Here is a 21808-nt window from a genome sequence, read left to right as displayed (position 1 = left end):
TCTCCCTCTCCGACCCTTGCATTACCATCCTTAAGACTGGGAGGAACATTTGAATATGTTTTATTGTCTACTCTCATTTGAATATGTTTTATTGTCTACTCTCATTTGAATATGTTTTATTGTCTACTCTCATTTGAATATGTTTTATTGTCTACTCTCATTTGAATATGTTTTATTGTCTACTCTCATTTGAATATGTTTTATTGTCTACTCTCATTTGAATATGTTTTATTGTCTACTCTCATTTGAATATGTTCTATTGTCTACTCTTGTAATAATCTGTAGACTAACTCTTAGTACTTGCCTATGATGCAATGAAAGCCAAGTACATTGCTTCAGCCAGTGTTATATGAATTAATTTATGTACATTTTCAGAAACAATTAAGTTATTTTTCTGATGAGTAAAACAATTTTAACGTGTAATCATCTGAAATTTGGAATGAAACATATGAGTAAGTGTGTATTATTTTTATGCATTTTTGCAAGATTTTGGTAAATATTTAAGCCCATTAGACATTTTGGTAGTTTGTCCATCTTTATTAAAAGATGAAACAGCAGCATCTTGCATTTCTAATCATATTTTTTCTGAGATCCTGCAGTTTACTATAAATTGTTATGGGATAATTCCAAACATTAGCTCAAACAGAAAAAAAAAATCCTTTGCAGCATTTCACAAGCGGGGATTACATTTTCAATGGCCAGGTAAGTTAATCACTTCTATGACAGTGAACATAAGCTAAGTTAGTGTCTGTGGTAACTAAGAAGTGTGTGGGGGGTGCATCCAGTATGTGAACTATACTGTACAAATGTGACACAGACTTGTGCTTCTTCATTTTAAGGTATCCTGGATGAAGTTTACTTGTGGTTCAGCTTGTAAGAGAGACATTTTTCATTTCAGTCTACACTGACCTCAGACTTATACTGTTGGATTATAAATACAGGCTTCCTGCTATATTTAGTCAGACTTGTGCATCTGTTTTTCATGTCTAGCCAGTGTATCAAAGACGGGAGTCAATTTTCTCCAACGTTTCTGGGTACAACACTTTCTATCACAGTGGTTGTGAAGTGGTCTTTTTAGGGTAAATTATATGTACTACCCATGACTTTAAGGACTGTCGGTACGTTTCAGTGACTGCTGCAAGGTGTAGTTGTAGGCCTCAATGAGATAAAGGCACTCTCATGTAAGTTGTTTTACACATTTCACTTCTTTTTTCCCTCACTGTGAGTTCAAATTACACAAGATGAGAGGTACCATCATACTAATTCAACAAAAGATGGGAACTAGCACTGGTATAATATTAATAATTTCACACTACTATGACATTCAGAGAGTTAAACGTGCTTGAAAATTAGCAGCACATCTGTGTAACTGACAGACATCAGTCTGCAATTAACAGTCTAATGCTGAAGCATATCAAGCATCTGCTTAATTATGAGAAGGTTAAGAGTCAGTCAGAAAAAAATGTGTGAAATGATTACAAACATGTATCCACCACTGATACTGTCAATGCAAACAGCATTTCTGGTTACAGACTATTAAAATGTTTAGAGTTCATTTTCTTTCCTCTAGGACTAAAATAATCAGTATGGCATAATCAAACATAAACAAGCATAAATCTGCTTTAAACATAACTGAAGTTATTCTGGTCACAGTAAAATGTAAAAGCTTTCAATCTAGAATTTTGTTTGGGGTTATGTAAAAGTAAAGATTAATTTTATGCACCATTTTACTTAATTCTGACAGTATAAAAAAGCATGTTAAATGGCATAAATGTATGCAAACAGGTTCTTAGAATATGTGCTAAGGGGCAAATGATCCAGCTTAAGAAATGTTTGACATGCAACTTAAAGAATGCTACCACTGAAACAGACAAGGACAGAGTTTGCCCTAGGCTTGCATTTCTTGTGGCATCCCTACGAGGTCAAATGATAATTTTATGTTGTACAGCTCTTACACATTGAGGTTTGGGAATACACAACTGCTGCAATGTTATTGTATTATTTGATATGCCCCAGGCCTACTCGTGGGCTGTAGAAAATGTACTTATCTTATTCTTCAGATGCAATATTTCTGAAATATTACGCAAGTTTCGAAAGACCAGTGAAGGAGAACAAGTTTATTAGAAGATTACGGCTCATAAAATATAGATTCTTAAAGTCCCAGTAGGTTTCTTATCCCTTCAGTCAAAAAGACTGCATTCTTATCATGACTGACTGTTTCAGTCTCTCTTTCACTCTCCAAATATATAACTGTCATATATGTGTGCATCCTCATACACTTTACAGATCACACATATAAATATATGGCTGTATAGCTACATATTAAAAATTCACCATATCAAAAGGCAACTGATTGAAAACTTGTCAGTCAGCAGGCTACTGAAATTTAAAGCAAAAAAGTAAAAACATTTTTTTTTTTTTTGTGGAAGAGCAGCAAGTCCCCTCTGCCCTCCCCACAGCCATTGTTAATTATATTTATACCATCTCTGACTTCACAGTGGGGAAAAAGCAAATTCCCCAATCCCCACTGAACCATGATCTTGCACAGAAAAAAAAAGCTGGTACATTCGATTAGCTGACTTTCAATTAACTGGACTGCCTTTTCCCATTAGAGAATTTAACCTTTCCTCCAATTATCTGTAACCTATATACATATATGTATACAAACACATACACATATCTATCTATATATACAAAGATAAATAAATGTCTGTAGAGAGAGGGAAATGAGTCCTTATTTATGTCGACAGTGTATAAAGCAGACATCTCTTGTGTCAACACATTGTTGTCAAGCAGACAGATGGTCAACAAGTGCGCATGTGAGGCTGAGGGAATATGACCTTTTCCAGGTAATGTGCGATATTTGAGTTAGGGTATATAATTAGCAAGGGGCACAGCCTCCCACATGGGGGTGCAAGAGAATTGCCTCTGCAAAAGCACAGTTTTACATTTGCATGGTCCCAGCTTATGTCATGGAGTATGCATAATGAATACATTCCCATGGTCCCAGCTTATACCATGCAGTATGCATAATGAATACATTCCCATGGTCCCAGCTTATACCATGGAGAATACATAAGGAATACATTTGCATGGTCCCAGCTTATGCCATGGAGTATGCATAATGAATCATTAACATTATTTTTGTGATTTGGTGATGATATGAACAGTGATATTTGAGTGTTTCATTATTCATAAGTACACCCATCTATATGCTATCATTTATTTATGCGAGTGTGTGTATACACATATGTATTACCATTACTTTGACAAAGCGTTTTTTTTTATTTTTAGTGGAACAAAATGAGATCAAGCATGTAATGTCAAGTTACTGTTTCATTAACTGTGTTTTTAAGTATGTGGAAATAGTTTTGAGATAGTGGGTGGCATTTGTTTGGGGGGTTGTGGTCTTAGATTTAAGTTTTTTTTTTTTTTCATGCGTCATACAAATATGGTTTCTGTCTTAATTACTATTCAGTCAAACATTATATAAGATTGCTTAAATCCTGCTTTCCCTGAAATATTTAATTTAGTTATGTTCCCTTACCAGGAATGTCTGACTGGGCCAAAGTCGCATTTTCAGAGAAGGCCCATTGAGAAAAGCTCCACAGAAAAGAAATGACAAAGTTTTAATTGAGCAACAGTCAGCCAATTTCCTTTTCTGTGCTCAAAATAAGACATTTGGTTGTATATTTATTTTAAGTATTAGTCTTGCTCTTCCTCCTAAACATTATTCTGTATATATTGATCCCTCAAAGTGCATAGGTGTGTACTAGGCTAATAGCCCTGGAGCCTTTACAAGCCTAGCCCAGAGGATTACTCTGGCATTCTGCCACCCGACCTTAGTTCCCAGTGTCTGTCGAGTAAAGCCACTGGAGTGATCCCTGAGGTGAATTTTGTATTTCCCATCCATTCGTCAAAATTTCACTTGAAGAGGGCTAGTAAGGCACTCCGCTTGACATGTATTGGAAGTCTATTCCATAGCATGAGCAGTCTATGGGTTATGAACCTGTCCCCTCCAGCATGTTCCATTATTTGTGGTAATGAGGTTGAGGTCTCTGGAGCATATGGTGCAGAAAGATTGTGATTTCTTCAGCTGTAGCATTTCTAACAGATCTGGATCAGGCATAGCTTTGCAAGTCAAGCAGAGATCGCCTCTAAGTAGGCGATATGAGATAGAGAATAGTTGGGAGGTTTTTTTAGTCTGTTCATATAGGACAAATGTTTAAGGCCTAGGATGCACTTTGTGAGGTAGTTTTGTGGCATCTCTAGTTGTTACAGGTGTTTATTGAGGTACATGCCAAATGGGGCATTGTACTCACTGATTGGCCTAATGAAGGAAGAGTAGAGGGAGACAATGACCTCTTTCTTCATGGACACAAAACCCTTAATAATGAGATGTGCCACATAGGACTTTCTGACCACAGTGGCAATGTGGCAGTCAAAAGAGAGGTTGCTGTCAACCTGTGCTCCCAGATCTCTTATAATGCCTTCTGTGTTCAGTGGACTACCATCGATGTGGCAACTCATGGGAACCAGGTTTTTCAAAAGGGGATGATGACATTTTTTGGCACTGAGCTTAAGGACATGGTTTTGACACCAGTCATTGGTCTCAATCAGGCCTTTATGTAGGATGTCAACATCACTTGGGGTGTTAATAACAGCTCCTGACTTGCAATTGTCGGCGAACTATGTCAGCCAGAGTCCATTCATGCTGGCCTGGACTTCAAAGAAGTAGATACCAAACAGGACAAAACCCTGTGCGACTCCACTCATAACTGGTCAGCTACTTTCACATGTGGGTTCTACCTGTGAGCCAGTTTGCAACCCACCTAGTGATATAGGGGTTGATGCCTAGCTTAGTGAGTTTTTACATGATTCCTGAGTAGGGAATGGTATCAAAGGCCTTAGCCAGATCAAGGTATGCTGTATGAACCACCTTTGTTTTCCTCCACAGCTCTGATAGGTTAATGGGGTGATAGTTCCCAGGGTCTGTAGTTGCTCCTCATTTGTGGAGAGGGATGATTGTAGCAGTGCACTATTTGGTAGGGACAAAGTCTGAGGTGAAGCTGTGACTGAACAGGGCATACAGGTGAGGTGCCATTTCACTCTGTAGTTCATTCTTGGTCTTGGACAGTGCTGCTTTAACCTGTACGGCAGTAATACTAGGTGCCTGGCAATCTACTGGTATTGTGGCTGGTCCCTTGGGGTGGTAAATATGGCACTGAATCTGTCAGCCAGTATACTGGCAATATCTCTTGGCTCGGTATAGGAGGTATCATTGTGCAGTAGCTCAGAGCAAATCTGGGTATAGCTGTGGAGATTCTTTACATAACTATAGAAGGCCTTGTGGTTGCCTTTACTATCTGCAATTCTTTTTTCATAGCTAGCTTTAGAGGATTTGATGAGGGATTTCAACTTTTTGTTGTTGGCTGATAAGGGAGTTTTTCCAGTCTTGGGACTTCACCTTATTTCACATCAGTTTCCTCATTCTGTTGTAGTGTTTATGGCAGGGGACCACCAGATTGGCTTCCTTTTTTTGGAGAGCATTTTGGATCTACTGGGTATGGCGAAATCCATGCATTTGTGTACATGTTCGTACAGTGCACTGGTGTATGATTCAGCGGTCATGCATGGGTGCAGTGAAGTTGGCCACCTATGTTTTTAATAGCCCAAAGTTAGATTTGGAGAAGTTTTTCATGGTGGTTACCTTTGAAGGGTGGGGTGAGGTGGGAGGGATGTGGATTTCCAAGGTGATTAGTTTGTGGTAGGATATAACCAGGGACGAGTTGACTGTTCATGTAGAGCAATGTTCGCCCATGTTAGTAATGACCAGGTCAAGGATGTTGTTACCTCTAGTGGGGGTAAGAACGAGCTGGTCCAGGGCATTGGAATTAATGAATTCCAGGAAACATTGGGCAAGTGTATTGGTACATGAGTAGTTTTCACAGTTAATGAAGGGGTAGTTGAAGTCACCCAGTATGAGGGTATTAGGATGTTCCTTAATATTCTCCAAGGTGCTTAGGAACATGGATTTTGAGTCTTGGGACATGATTGGGGACCTATCGCAGGATACGACCTGAATCACCGTCTTACCCAATGTTAGCTGCACCTGAAGAATCTCAGATGCATTATGTTGGGCTGCCAGTCTGGAGGTGTGCAGATCCTTTATGAATATGGAAACACCACCACCTTTGGAGCTTCAGTCCAAGTTCTGGGGCAGAAAGGTGTGGAATGAGTTATAGCCTGGTAGTGCAGGGGTGCTTTCTGCTGCCTTGAACCAGGTCTCTGTTATGGCACAAATGTCGATGTTCTCCATTTTAAGAGTGCTTTGAGTGAGTGCATTCTGAGATTTAGACTTCTAGCCTTGAGCAACATGACCCTCAGATTGCATTTGTTTGTAGCTGTTACAGTGGTAATTTAGTCTTTGGAACACAGCCTAAAAAAGGCACTATATGGGTGGCAACAGCCTTGGCCAGTATCCGGAAGCCCAGGTGTGACATGATGCAGGCCATCTCTGGCAAAGCATCGAGGTCTGTCAATCATGTCATCCCAGGCAGACAGATTCTGGATCCCCTTAAAATGACACCAGAAACTTAGCCAATTGTTGAAATCAATCATTTTCTGCTTGTACTGTGGTATCATTCTGGGTGATGTTAGAATGCTGTTCAGGGCTAGGGTCATACCTGGCTGAGCTACATAATCCAAGAGCTCCTCCATGTCTCTCTTCATGTAGGCCAGGGAGGTCTGTTTCAGGTCAGTTACACCCACATGTACAATGACAGAGTCATATATGTACCTGTTGTTGAGGGACCTGAGTGACTGCGTTATGTGGCGGATCCTAGCACCTGACAGGCAGCTGACTCTTACTTTCTCCTTATTCAACATAGTGACATCAGTGTGCCTCACTATCAAGTCACCTATGACTAGTTTGTTGGGCATGCTGTTTTGCCTTGGGGGCTTTGGCTGAGTGGCAAACTGTTTAGGAGAGTTGTGTCTCGTGATTAGTGTTGTGTTGTGGTGGTCGAGTGCGTTTCAGCCTTGGAAGTCTCTGCTGTATGGGGTAGATTTTTTTGAAAGCCTCCACGAAGGTAGGTTTGCAGTTTGTACTTTTATGTAAAGGCAGTTCTGGTGTGTTGTCTGGAGGGCTGTGTGTTCCATGTGATGTGGTGCAAGTGCTGACCTTCTCCTCTTGACCAGCTATTCCGGTCTTGGCTGGACAGTGCATGGTTTCCAATTTGGATATATAAATGCATCTCTTGCAAGTCTGAGTGTTGGGAGGTAAGAGGAGATGGTTGTCAGTGTATATACGCCAGTTTCTACATTGCTTCAGGATGCCCAAGTTCACCAGGTTAATAGGAGAAAGCACAGGGAACTGACCTTTAGACATGCCTGGAGGGGCGGGCATTAATTATCAGTACTGGAGCGGTTTCCTTGTAGAACATTTAGTGCTGGTAGTAATTTTGTGTGCTACAATAACTGCTATAAGAAGCCTGGTAAAGTGCTATATTAATAAGCTAGTAAAACTGCAGGAGAGGAGAGAACTAGTAAAGAAGGCAATATACCATTTATTTCTATTTAGTTTGCATATTCCAGTTTTTTTAAAAATCCTACTCCACTTTTTTACTTCATTCACAGCATCCAATTAATTCTGTTACAGTTGGTTTTGCTTTCAATTCTGCTAATTGCTTTTGTGGGAGCAAACAGCATCAAACTTTGAAGCGCCTTGCTTTATCTAGGCAATTCATTTTCTATGCTGCAGTTGAAAGGAATCATTTTCTTTGTTAAAGTAATTTGCTTCCCAAGATTTCCAACAGAGTATCCAATAAGAAATTTCTAAATTCCAACAACATGTTGCATTCTTAGAAAACATGCTCATAAATACCTCACCCTTTCCCATCACATCTCCAGCAAATGCTGTCCACCTGCAAAAAATTCTTTAGAAGTCTACTTGGGATATAATAATAGCTATGCAAACACTTTCATGCAAAAATCTCACCTTCCAGATTCTGTTTCATATTTGGGAGCCATAGAAATATTGTCCAGTTGTTTCTTGGTATATTGCCTTCCTATTCTCATGCCCAAAGTCTTTTTCTAAATTCTTCTGATTGATTTTTGTAACTATTGTGCATTATTTGTTATGTCATAATAATTATCCCTTTTTTACCACAGCTTCTGTTCTTGATCAAATTATAAACTCAACCAGAACAAGTCTTTAATTCAAATTCCTATTCCTTTCTCTATGCCTATAATCTATCAGCCCCTGGTGTCGGTGCCATTGTCTTGACTTCTGCTTGGCCTCACCTCACTCTGAATCTCTCCATAGCTATTGGCCTCATCTCACTGTGACGCTCTCCATAGATATTTTCCTAATACCTTGGCTTCTTTGCATACTGTAGAATAGTGCGCGAGTGCATGTGTTGTACCTTTAAGAAGTGTTTCAAGGACAGCACGTGCATATAAACAGCAAGCACAAGCGAGCTTCAGTGCCATTTTGGGAGTGCAGTCAGAGTGAGCATGTATGAGTGTAACAGCTAGTTTATAAGTTTATCTAAGTTAAGGTTATTAAGCCTCAATCCTGATGTGTTTGTACATAATAAAGTTGCTTGAACAGAACCCACAAAGACTAGTCTCTTTTATCCTGACTAGACAACTAACACAGTGTCAGAACCAGGATTCCAGAGATGGCTTTTCAGAGCTACGAGGTCCAGAGATAACAGTGATGGCAAGTTAAGAGAAACAAGCACGTAAAAGGTCCAGAAATGAACCAAAGGTAATGAAAACTTGCACAAAGAATTTTATATAAAAAATAAAAAGATAAAATGGAGCATTACAAGGGCACAAACTGCATTATTAAACAAGCGAGAAGCACAAAAGGTTCATTAATTAAATGAGATGTTTAAAATTAAGATACTTGATAAAACAATTATCAGGAAAGAACATAATGGGTTTGGAATTCAAAATGAGCATGTTTAAAGCATGTTTAGAGTAAAACAAGCATAAAAATAAAATTTTGGGCATAGAAAAAGATTAAATGAGAAGAATTTTTTTATTTTTATTTTTATTTTTTTTTTTATTTTACATTTGTTAACCAGGAAAGTCCGACTGGACACAGATTCATTTTCAGCAGAGGCCCAGGGAGAAAAGCTCCAAGAACATTATATACAAAGAATTTTACATACATAAACAGTTCTAGAGATGTAATAAATACAATGTCCAACTTTCTATACCATAATGTACAGCTTTACAAGCTATTAAGAAAAATAAAGAACATAGGTCAATAATATGAAGCATTTTTTTTTGTAGTAATGTTTAACAGAATTTCCAGGGAAAATTTAAGCTGTAGACCCTAAGTTAGATTATTAGAACAGGGTAATGGTAAGGGTTAATATCAGGGGAGTAGCATGGGCAAAGCCAGTTATATAAGTAGTGGGTTTTCACGAGCTTTTTGAATTGAGTAGTAGACGTATTCGAGGTTATTTGGCTTGGTAGTGAGTTCCAGGTCCTGGCAATAGTGCAGGCAAAGACCACTTTACCAGCATCGTTTTTATGCTTAATGAAATTTATGAGGCATTGGCTACTGGATCTTAAAGCTCTCATTGAAGTGTGAGGCTGGATTACATGCTGGAGTGGCGAGGTATTTTTTGGAAGGTAGTAGAGCTTGTGGGCTATTGAAAGTTGATTGAGTAGTAGTAGTTGAGACAGTTCAAGCCAGCTGAGCTGCTTAAGAGCAAGGCAGTGGCGGGATCTGTATGAGGTTTTAGTATCAAAATTGGCAGTCTTGTTTTAACAAGATTCCATGTTGCTCGGATCATTTTGCTGGAGATTTGTAAGTACAGGGGAGGCATAGAGAAGGATGGATAAGAGATGTGTCCTTGCGATGGTTGCTTTGGTTTGCTTGGTCATAAACTGTTTATTCCTGCAGAGGTGTCCTAGTTTTTTGTTTACTTTCTTGATGGTTTGAGAAATATGGATGTCAAATTTTAGGTTATTTTCTATCTCAACACCTAACAGTTTAGTGCGAGCAGTAGGAGTGATTTGGATGTTGCCATCAGAGTTAATAGTAAAATTATTGTTTAGTGGAGGGGATCGCCTGGGATTAAAAATGATTAGTTTTGTTTTTTTTGGGATTAAGAATAAATTTAATGTTGGTAAACCATATTTTGGCTAGAGTAAAGCTACTTTGGGTTAGGGTTTGGAGTTAGTTTAAGGTGGGGCCGGCAGATATAAGGGTTGTGTCATCTGCATATTGTATGACAGAGGCAGTGGGTGAAGAAAAGATTTGGTTGGTAAATAGTGAGAACAGCAGTGGGCCAAAAATAGACTCTTGGGGGACTCCTGTGGATACCAGTAGTAGAGGGGACAGCTGGTCTTGCCAAAGGACTGCTTGCTCATGGTCTGATAAGTAACCAAGATATAGAGGAGGCACTTAAGTTTAGGTTAGAAAGAGTTTCAAGTAGAAAGCTGTGGTTTGCCATGTCAAAGGCTTTTGATAAGTCTAGGAAAATGGAAGATATAAATAGTCCCTTGTTTCTACGGTGGTTAACTGTATCAGTGAATGATAACAGTGCTGTGGTGGTGCTGTGGGAGGGCCTAAAGTCATGCTGAGATCTGGAGAGTAGGTCATTTTCTACTAGGTAATGCAATAGCTGGGAGTGAACAACTCTTTCTAATATTTTTGATAAAGGTGATAGGATTGTGATAGGGCAGTAGTTGGTGAGTTCTACGGAGTTACCTCCTTTGTGCAGTGGAATAATATGTGATGCTTTCCATAAGGTGGGTACCTTGTATTCTGCTAGTGATCTATTTATGATAATGAATACAGGATAGGCTATTGCTTCTGCTGCTATTTGAAGGAAATCTGCAGGTAGGTTGTCAGCTGCTAGTGTGGTTGGTTTGAGTTTTTTTTTTTTGCAGTTTAAAGATAACTTTTGTGGGTACAGGGTATAGGGAAAAGTTGGATGTATCATTATTTTGTTTTGTATTTGGTTGAATAGGGGAACCTGCTGTTATGGGGCTACTAGTGCTGTTTTGGGTTTCTGAATATAATAAGGGCAAAAAGGGCACATTAAGCACAAATAAAGCAAGGTGACTGCATGTTTTTTGGCTAAGTACTGTGTTTTGGCATAACTACTATTTTGCATTGCATTAAGGACATAATTAGAGTTATTTAAAATATCTCAAAGTGTGTAAAAGTGCTTAAAGTGTGTGCTTATTACTGTGCATTTATTCCAAAGATTTCATATGTGTGCGCAAAGTGCAATTATTTCATTAAGTACAGTCAAAATACAACCATTTAAAAAAGTTTCTTTTACTGAGTGTGTTTATTTGCAAAGTGCCGCCTTTAGAGAGTACTGCTTGCACTGTAAAGAGGTATTTAGCAAAGTACAACCATTTTGGGAAAGTTTCAGTGTGCTGTGTACTGGTTATTTGCAAAGTGCAGTTACTTTGAAATGTTTCTTACTCTGAACTTCTACTGCCCAGTTCATTTGCACAGTGCAGTTATTTTGAAATGTTTCTTACAAATCATGATTTCAAGAGTATTACAGTGCCTGAGAGACTTATTTTGCAAAGTTCAATTATTCAGAGGCTGCTTGTGCTATTCGGCATAGTTATAAATACTGGCATAAATTTCTGGCGTGTGTGTGTGCGTGTGTGTTAATGCATACTTGCAAAAGCCTTCGCTGCTGTGTGTTAATATGGCAGACAGATTTTGAAAACCATCAAAATTGGTGTTTGATTAGAATATTGCAGAGAACTGGAGAATATTTCAGCAAGAGTGAAATATTTGTATACATGCAGCTTATTCTGACAAAGATGCATGCACCATGGCAATCATTTTGCTAAACCTAGCTGGGTCAGAGACCACTGAAAGAGAGCATTCATTTGTGTATGCACCAGCAGTATATATGAGGAAGAAGGTGAAACTGACATCCTACAAAAGGGCCTCACTGAGACAGATGCCTGGTGTCAAAGTCATGGCCTCAAGCTCAATGCCAAAAAGTGCATTGTCATCCCTTTTGGTAAAAACTCTGTACCCATGAACTACCACATAGGCAGTAGACTACTTAACACCGAAAGTGTGATGAGACCTTGGGACACAGGCGGACAGTAGTCTCTCCGTTGATAATCACATCGCCACAGTAGTCAGGAAATCCTTTTACATTGGCATACCTCATTACAAAAGGTTTATCATCCAGGAAAAAAAGAGGTCATTGTTCCCCTCTACTCATCACTCATTAGACCCATTGTAGAGTACAACGCCACTTTTGGTATGTACCTCACAAGACATCTACAACAACTGGAAAGGCCACAGAAATACCTCACAAAGAGGATTACCAGGCTCAAACAGATACCCTACACAGACCGTCTCAAAAAACTCCAGCCTTACTCTGTAGCATATCGCCTACTAGGAGGCGATCTCTGCCTAACGTACAAAGATATGTCAAACCCAGAGCTGCTGGACATGCACCACTTAAAGAAATCCCAATCCCTCCAAGCTACATGCTCTAGGGACCTAAACCTTGTCAGCACAATAAACAGAACATGCTGGAGGGATAGATTCCTGTCCGAGAGACTTCCCATACTCTGGAACAAACTACCTATCTATATCAAACAAAGCTCATTAACACTCCAAGAAAAATCTTGATGATTGGATGGGAGATAGGAAATTCACCCCGGGATATAGCTCTGCTTGACAGGGGCACAGGAAAATAATTTTCTTGGGTGGCAAAAGCCAGGGTACCATTTGGCTAGGCTTATAAAGGCCCTACGGCCAATAGTCTAGTACCTACCTATGAACCTATATTGTTGTACAGGCTGACTCAAGGGAAGACCCAGAGTGTTTGAAGTGCAAGTTAATGGAAATGTGTAACCCACAGACAAACATTACACTAGAGAGGCATTTGTTTGACACAAGAGATCAAAATTCCAGGAGAAGCTTTAGCAGCTTACATAACTGACTTGAGAAAAAGCTAAAACATGCCTGTTTAATGAATTAAAAGATGAGTTGATAAAGGACAGGTTTTTGTGTGGTATAAACAGTGCTGCAGTGAGAAAGATTTTGCTTCGTGACAGCAATTTAACACTGATCAAAGCTATTGAGATTTATCAAATCAATGAAGTTATGGAAAGGCACACAAGTATGCTTGCAAGTGATAAGAACATAGTTTAAGCAGGATCCAGATCAAATGTACACAGCATGCAACACATGGCTAGCAGAAGCAGGCCTAAGCACATGGCACCTGCCACCCCTGCAGGATCCCTAGGTAAAACCCATAGTTTTCCAGCAAGTTCTAAGAAAAGGACTTGCGCAGTGCAGTACAAGGATGAGTTAGCAAAACCCAAATCCAGTTTTATTGTTAACAGTCACAATTGTGGTGCCAATCATGTCTAAAAGAGAAAAATGCTTAGCATTTAGTCAGTAGTGCCACAAGTGTAAAAAACTGAACCATTTTCAAAAGTTTTGAAAATTAAGTAAACCACACACAGTTATAAAGTAGGATCACACAAAAAATGAAGTTGATCATATTGACAGCTGCAATTCTATTTAACAAGTAGATGGTGTCATCAGTAATTGGTGAAAAGGTCGATGTAGTAAATTTGTTGGCAAAGAATAAAGTGCTTTGTGCTGTCCGGATCAATGGTGAAACCACAGATCTTAAAGGGGACACTGGCTCAAAGTGCAATGTTATGTCAGCAGACACATTTGCTAAGGTGAGGACTAATGAACAACTTAATTTGGCTAGTAGTGCAAAACGGGTCGCTTATGGAGGTGAAGAAATTCAAACTGAAGGCTCAGTAGTGCTTTCATGTTATTTGGCTAGGAACTGTTACAGCTTGCTATTCTATGTAGTCCGAAGACCTGTGCAGTCATTATTGGGTTTCAGAGATAGTTTGAGAATGAATTTGCTTTCTTTTACCAAAGCAATTCATCATATAACCACATATCCTAGTTCCAATTTTACTGAATCTATTTTCTCAGAGTATGCTGTTTTCGATGACAAATTATCAAACTTCCAGTTGTGTTTTCTATGAAGTTAGACTCTGAGATCAGTCCAGTGGTCATACCAGCAAGAAAAGTTCCTATAGCTATTCAGAATGAAGTTAAAGCTCAGTTGGATAAAATGGTGCAGCAAGGGGTAATTTGTCCATTTACAGAACTAACTGAATGGATATCGTCCATGGTAGTAGCCCACAAAAAAGGCTTAGACGAAATCAGAATATGTATTGACCCAAGAGATTTGAACTAAGCATTAAAGAGACTGCATCATCCAAAGTGTACAGTCGAGGAAGTTGCAGCCCTAATACCAAATGCCACTGTTTTTTCTGTCTTGGATGCAAAAAGTTTATTTTGGCAAGTTGATGTTTGATTGTAAATCCTCATTACAGACTACTTTCAGTACCCCATTTGGCAGACAAATTCCTCATGATGCCATTTGGAATAAATTCTGCTTGTGAAGTCTTTCAGCATGCAATGGAGCAAATTTTTTTAGGTAATCCTTGTGTCATAATAGTAGATGATTTATTGGTTGGAGGCAATGGTGAAGCAGAGCATGAAAGAAAGCTTAAGAAAGTTCTACACAAAGCATGTGAACTGAACTTAAAGCTCAATCCTCTGAAGTGAAAATTCAGACTACCAGAAGTTACATATGTAGGTCATTTATTCACTAGCCCTGACTTGTGACTAGACCTGTCCAAGCAAGCAGTCATTCTTGAGATGCCAGCTCCACATAATGTTCAGGCAGGCTCTGCAGTGTTTTTCTGGTAGGGGCAACTATTTAGGCTAGTTTATTCCAGACTTCATTGAGTTGACAGTACCTTTGAGAGAGCTGATGCTCAAAAATGTTACATGGTTTTGGTTGGAACAGCATTTTAAGATCTTAAGCAGAAAATTGCTACCCCACCTACATTAAGATACTATGATGTCAATAAACCAGTAACTATTTCCTGTGATGATTCAAAATTTGGTCTTCACGCAGTTGCTCTTCAGGAAGGCAGACCAATAGCCTATGCATCTAGAACTTTTACCCAAACTGAAATGCAATATGCTCAAATTGAGAAAGAACTTTTGGCAATAGTATTTGCATGTTCAAAGTTTCATGATTATATCTATGTTCGAGCTATTCAGATTGAAAATGATATCCAACCACTAGTTACTATTGTAAAGAAGCCTATGCATTCAGCTCCAGTGAGATTACAAAGAATGATGCTCAAACTGCAAACGTACAACTTCAAAATGCTATATACAAAAGGCAATTTTCTTTTTCTGGCCAATACTTTATCCAGATCCCCCAGTAATACATTGTAACAGCTTCATGCAGAGAATTCTGACTCTGACGTCTTGGAAGTGTGTGATTTTTTCTACCATGAGACTTGATGAGCTGAAAGATTATAGAAAGACTGATCCGATTTTGCAAAAGCTCAACCACTACATTAATGTAGGATGGCCATCAAATCAATCTGGTGTACCACCAGATGTGCAAACTTATTTTCCTTACAGAGATGAGATGTTGATGGAAGATGGCATTATTTTCAAAGGTCCTAGAATTGTTGTTCCCGCTTCCTTACAACATGAATATATCCAGATTTTGCATCATGGTCACCCAGGTTCCAAATGTACCAGAAGAATGGCAAGAGAACTAGTGTTTTGGCCTTCTCTAGTAAAAGATATTGATAAAGTACTTTCTTTCTGTTCTGTTTGCAATAGTACTAAACCACATTTGCAAAAAGAACCACTTTACCTAAGACAAGTTCCTGAACTACCTTGGTCAACAGCAGCCACCGATGCATTTGAGTTAAACAATCAGTATTACTTAATGTTAGTAGACTCTTATTGGAATTGGTTTGAGATTGATTTACTACATAATCTAACATCCACTGCTGTTATCACCAAGTTAAAACGTCATTTCGTGGTCCACGCTAGTCCAAAAAAAGTTATTTATGACAATGGTACTAAATTTACTAGTCAGTTGTTACAGAAATTTGCAAAATAATGGGACTTTGTACATGTTACTAGTAGTCCAGAATATCCAAAGTCAAATGGACTAGCTGAACATGCAGTACAGAGTGCAAAGCAATTACTTGACAAGACAAAGTAATGAAAATACAGATGTCTTTTTGAATTTACTCAAGCTCAGAAACATACTCCATACGATATTGCCTGCTCAGAAACTTCTATCTAGGCAAACCAGAATGACATTGCCTATTAGTTCCACTCTGTTGAGGCTTAAAGCGAAGAACAATAGAACAATTAGAGACCAATTACTCAGAAAACGTTCTTTATGTAAATCCAGCTATGATAAACCGAGCAGATTTTTTCATCCACTGAAAGGAGTAGAGAGAGAGAATACAAATCGTGAAAGGTTTCTACCAGATTGGTAAAGTAACAGGTATATTTAACCAGCCAAGATCCTATTTCGTACAATATGGGGGTGTGGAGTATAGGCAAAATCGCAGACATCTTCCTGTTCAGAATCGGTATCAGAGCATTGTTCCTGTGATACAAACACTAGATCAGAGCAATCCAGACAATGTTCCTGTTGCAGAATGTGTCTTAACTTGTACTTCCATTCCTGATGATGTCCCCAATGTCCCTAAAGTTGAACATTCAGCAGAGACCATCCCAGTTGCAAGACCTAATTCTAATTTCTATGTCACATGATTCGGTTGTATTCTAGACCTAGTGTGAAATGCACAGCAACCTGAACATAATTGTCTGTATGTATTTAGTTCTGTATAATTACATGATAAAGAATTATTTGTATTTGCATGTCAATTGTTATCAATATTGCATGACTGACTTCTCAAAGAGGGAGGATGTAGAATAGTCTGCGCGTGTTGGACCTTTACGAAGCATTTCAAGGTCAGCTTGTGCATATAAATAGAAAGCATGTGTACTCCAGTGCCATTTTGAGACTGCAGCCAGAGAGTGAGCATGTATGAGTGTAACAGCTAGTTTGTTTATAAGTTTATCCAAGATAAAATTATTAAGCCTCAATCCTGATGTGTTTGTACATAATAACGCTGCTTGAACCAAACCCACAAAAACTTGTCTATTTTATCTTGACTGGACGAGTGACGCATGTCTGCAGTTCCCTCTGGCCTATTTTCTGTACCCTACATGCAGTCATCGCTATTATTTTTCTTTCTTCGTTCCTGTGTTTGCTTACTTCTCAAAATAGTTTCTGCTCTCATATAAGTATATTATTTTGCAAGGCTGTTTCTATGTCCTTAAGTGCCTGTATCATAAATTCTACTCTCTCTCTCTCATTATTTCATGAACAAACCCCAATTCATTTCAAAATCGGTCTTTGCAGCTTGATTTGTAGTCTTTTGCTTGTCTTATGTCTATGGACACTGCCCAATCAGACATTCCCAGTTAACAAAGATAAATAGTTAAACGAATACATAAATAAATCTTACTCTGTGGGAAAACAACTTATCCAACTTAATTCTTTGCCCACTTTTCTTTCCAAATAAATTCCTCCAGTTGTTTATTAATTATGGTCCTCAGCGTGTCCTGTTATCCATAACAATATGCATAACACGTATACAACATTAAAGGGATTACAAGCATTTTCACTACTTGTACCTGATGATTCATGGCCATAGTCAAGACTTTCCAACTTGTCAGTTTTTGGATCATCTTTTTTTCATCTTTTTTCAGATATCCCTAGCTGCCATTATATAATTATTTTTAAACCAAACACCAGAAAACTATCTTATGTCCGCATAAATATGGGTAATGATGGATCAAGTCATGTGTGGGAACAGTTTACTGCTACAGCCTGTTTTACATTCATTTATTTTATATTCTGAAAAAAACTTGAACATATCTCAAAATGCTCCATAACTATAAAATATATTTTGCTGGATTCATCAAATGTAAAACATCTATAAATAAGGGCATTTTTCTTGAGTGCCGTATCAGTTATAACCCTGAATTTGTTGCCCCCCCCCCCTTTCACTAAAACTTTTAAATTATAAGACAAGTAACACAGGAGAGACAGGACAAATAATGCCTGGTTCCTCTTTTCAAACACATCTTGTCAGAAAGGAACCCCAGCAACCCGGATTCTTGCCTCTTGACTTCATATATCATAGCAATTAACCCCACTATCCTATCAGGAAATGTAAATGCTGCCACCACCTTACTCAGAATCCCAGCTAATTCTATTTAATGCCCACTCTGTATCTAGACCAACCAATTATAATGGGGTCATCTTGCACTATTCCCTTTGTATCATCTTTCTGTTAATGTTTTCAAAACGTTTGCTCCACTCCACAAAACCAACAATGATCCATATCTAAGCAGCTTTGGCAACATCTTACCCATTCTGTAAGCTAGTACAGACTGATAAATGCTTTATAATCAGAGTTCAACCTTTAAGGCTAGTCTTGATGACTGGATAGAGGGAGACATTTCTACCAAGGTTGTCATATGACGTCCTGCTCATTTTGTGAAGAAAGCACTCAAGCGCTTGAAAAGAAGGCGTGAACGTTTAAGTGTATACTTAAAGGAGTATATGGATAGGCATCTTAAAGTCATAACAATTCCTTGTTTCTACGTGTATTTGCCAAATTACAACACACGGTTATACATCGGTAAGGCAGTACTAATTTAACAAAGATGAACAGTGAGAATTTATCAACTGTAGTTAATCCGCTGTGGCGACACCTAACTGGGAAAAACCGTAAGAAGAAGAAGAGGAGGAGGTTAATGATAGTTTAATAAATTGAAATATAATGTATGAAGATGTTGCATAAATAAATGTTTCAAATGCATTTTACTTTCATTCTGTTGATTTTAACTGTGGACATATGATAAGCCGAAACATAGTTGAGAAAGGCTCTGAAAACGCTGGTGAAAGTGAGAAATATATCATCCAGGACTCCATAATGATGACACATGAAAACAAGCATGACACACTGTGATAGCAAGCAAAAAAGAAAAGAAAAATAGATAAGGCTGTAATGCCAATAGAATTGCTCAAAAGTAGAAAAAGTGTGAATTCTAAAAGTTGAGGATAAGGAAGCTAGAAAGTGTCGAAATGCATTCAGTGAATGCATAAAATGGACACTTCCAGAAGATGGTTTAAAATAAGAACACCTGTGCATAAGTATAGGAGGAAATGGTTGCTTGCACAGAAAATAAAGCTGGGAAACGTAAGCGAAACAAAGCATTATAAAACAATGCATATTAATGATCATCAGCCAAAAGAGATGGTATAAGAAATCTTAGAAGTCGTGTACCAAACCAGCATATTTACTATATTACAGAAAATGCTGGGGAGAGTCTCCCCATTGAGAACTGTCCAATTATGGAAAATCAAGAACCACATTTGATTCTTTTTTTTCCAGCATACATGAAATTAAATCCACAAAAATTGTTAAACGAGGGGAGAATAAATCATTTTTCATTTGAAAGTTGTAGTGTTAAATACTCCACCATTAGTAGTAGTAGAACTGCAGACTGCCACAGTGGTGCAGCGATTAGCGTTATCGCCTCACAGCAAGAGGCACTCCTCCGGTTTGATCTTCAGCTGGGACGTCTTCTGTGTGGAGTCTGCATGTCCTCCCTGCTGTTGTGTGGGTTTCCCTCTGGGTTCTCCGGTTTCCTCCCACATCCCCAAATACATGCTGCAAGTGGATTGGACAATCTAAAATTGGCCCTAGGGGTGACTGCGTGCGAGTGTGTGCCTTCCGTAGAAGGTTGGCAACTCGGCCCTGTAAAACTCCACTGCCAATCATGAGCGGACACTGTGCTCTGCTGTGGCGACCATTAACCAGGAAAAGCCGAGACAGAGAGAGTAGTAGTAGTAGTATTGCAGTTATTTAGTTGAACAATCAAAATGCTTTGCTTACAAAAATACTAAGAGTGTTATTAAGAAACAAAAGCTAGAGGGAATGGTCTGGAAATAAAAAGGTTGTGCATATGAACTCATATGATATCAGGAAAAATGCATGGTGTTAGAATTAATTCAGCTATTCTGAAATTAAAAAAAAAACTGAAGAAAATAACATTAAAGGAACATCTTATTAAAAGCATTAAAAAAATTAAGAAAAGCAGACATTCAAGATGAAGAAAGGAAAATATTGAATCAAAGTAGTAATCGTAGCCCTCATCTTCGGCAGAATAGATAGAATGTTAGACCCATACCTTCCTCACACTAAGAACAAAAACCCGGAAATTCATTCCAAAAAAAAAAGTTCAATATTCTATGCCAGAAGGTAGGGAGAATGTCTGCCAGCAGCCAAGGTAACACACTCACACTAGAGCTACTAACCCCTAAATGATTACTAATCCCGAGCTCCACCAATGTTGGCCAACCTCTGGGTGAACACTCATGTTTCTGCAAAAATGTCTTCTAGGTATATGAACTGGGCTCAACACTGCTAGTCAGCACATGCTCACTAGGTCCAGGCTAGCAAAAGCTCCTTCTAGGCACCACCTGAGCAGCAGATCAGAGCACTTCCTCCCTGCACTTGGATGGGCAAACCAACAGCTGCCCATCATAATTATTTAACCTCTCCCAGTTCTACAAATTCCTGCAGCAGTCAAGACACTAGTCAAACATGGCTTGAAGTCAGGATTTCATCCCTCTGCACAATGGGAGTGGGGTTAGTACTACTGGTTTTACCCTCACAGGGGAAAGACCATGAATATATATTCATTCAGAAACAACACCTAAGGTAGAGATGGTCAAAATGAAGTGCATGCATTTTTTAAAAGATTTTATGGTAAAGCACTTGTATGTATTGCATGGTCATCCTCCCTTTCAAGTACAAAACAGCGTTTGAGCAGGTCAGAAAACAAAGCCACATGTAGAGTTTTCTTGGGTGATGCAAAACCAAACAAAGCAAATAAGTTTTGAAGGCAGGTTCTCTGAAAAATTAAATTATGAAGCTGAAAACTTAAACCGTGATCTGAAACCTTACTGGGAAAGAGGAAGCATAGTAATCTGGGTTGCAAAAAAACAAAACTTGGACAGCAACAGAGACAGAGACTTTGAATGCTTATATTGAAAGAGGTAAACTAGAAGAATATGTATTTGTACGAAGCATTGTGCAAGTCAGACAAACGTGGAGTAGCTAACTAGGTAAACATCTGAAATATTGAGAACGGCTTGAAGAAGTCCCAAACCATGGAGACTGAATAGCCAAAAAAATGGCATTAACATATATTAAGTCAAAGACGTTCAGTTCTTAGAATATTTCTTTTTTCTAATGTATGGCAATCTTGGAATTAGTATGTATATATGTGTCTGCTGCTACATTGAACACAGATGGCAGCATAAAGTACACTGAAAGTGTTGCAACCAAATGTTAAGTTCTAGTTTGAAATCACAATGTGAAAAATGGAGAACATTACCATTAAGGATGCATTTGCAGGTGACCACAATGGTTTCTAAAAAGTCAAAACCTTGAGGAGACTGTAAGACAGAAAACATCATTGCACAGCTCAGAGAAACCAGGATACAAAGAAGACGCTGGCAAAACACTGACTGATGTGCCTAAGACAGCTCTGTTTCAAAATTTTAATTCTTGAACACATCAAAAACTTTGTAGGTGATGTTAACAACCTTCTTGATGTCTGCGAACTAAGCTGACAACTGCTTCTGAAGAACGAAGCTCCTCCAGGACTCGATAACTTAAACATAAAATGTGCATTAATATTCTACAGATAGCACTCCACCAGTGCCATCAATTCTTTACAGATTTTTGTACTATTTCCACTTCAAGTAAGCCTCATTCTTCCTACCAGGTATAATTTAGTAAGTGTTTTTACTATGATTTGTTTTGGCCC

At 38.5% G+C, this 21808-nt stretch overlaps 1 protein-coding gene across 4 annotated transcripts in view; it reads right to left on the bottom strand.

The window, feature by feature from the left end:
* ASTN2 (astrotactin 2) overlaps positions 1–21808 on the bottom strand; it is a 7150955-nt gene that overhangs the window by 5214827 nt on the left and 1914320 nt on the right. The gene's annotated exons all lie outside the window — the stretch shown is intronic.

This window comes from Protopterus annectens, chromosome 16.part0 (genome assembly GCF_019279795.1).
Source record: "Protopterus annectens isolate FY-2018-M chromosome 16.part0, PAN1.0, whole genome shotgun sequence".
In the NCBI taxonomy this organism is placed as follows: domain Eukaryota; kingdom Metazoa; phylum Chordata; order Ceratodontiformes; family Protopteridae; genus Protopterus; species Protopterus annectens.
This window is presented reverse-complemented; position numbering and strand designations above follow the sequence as displayed.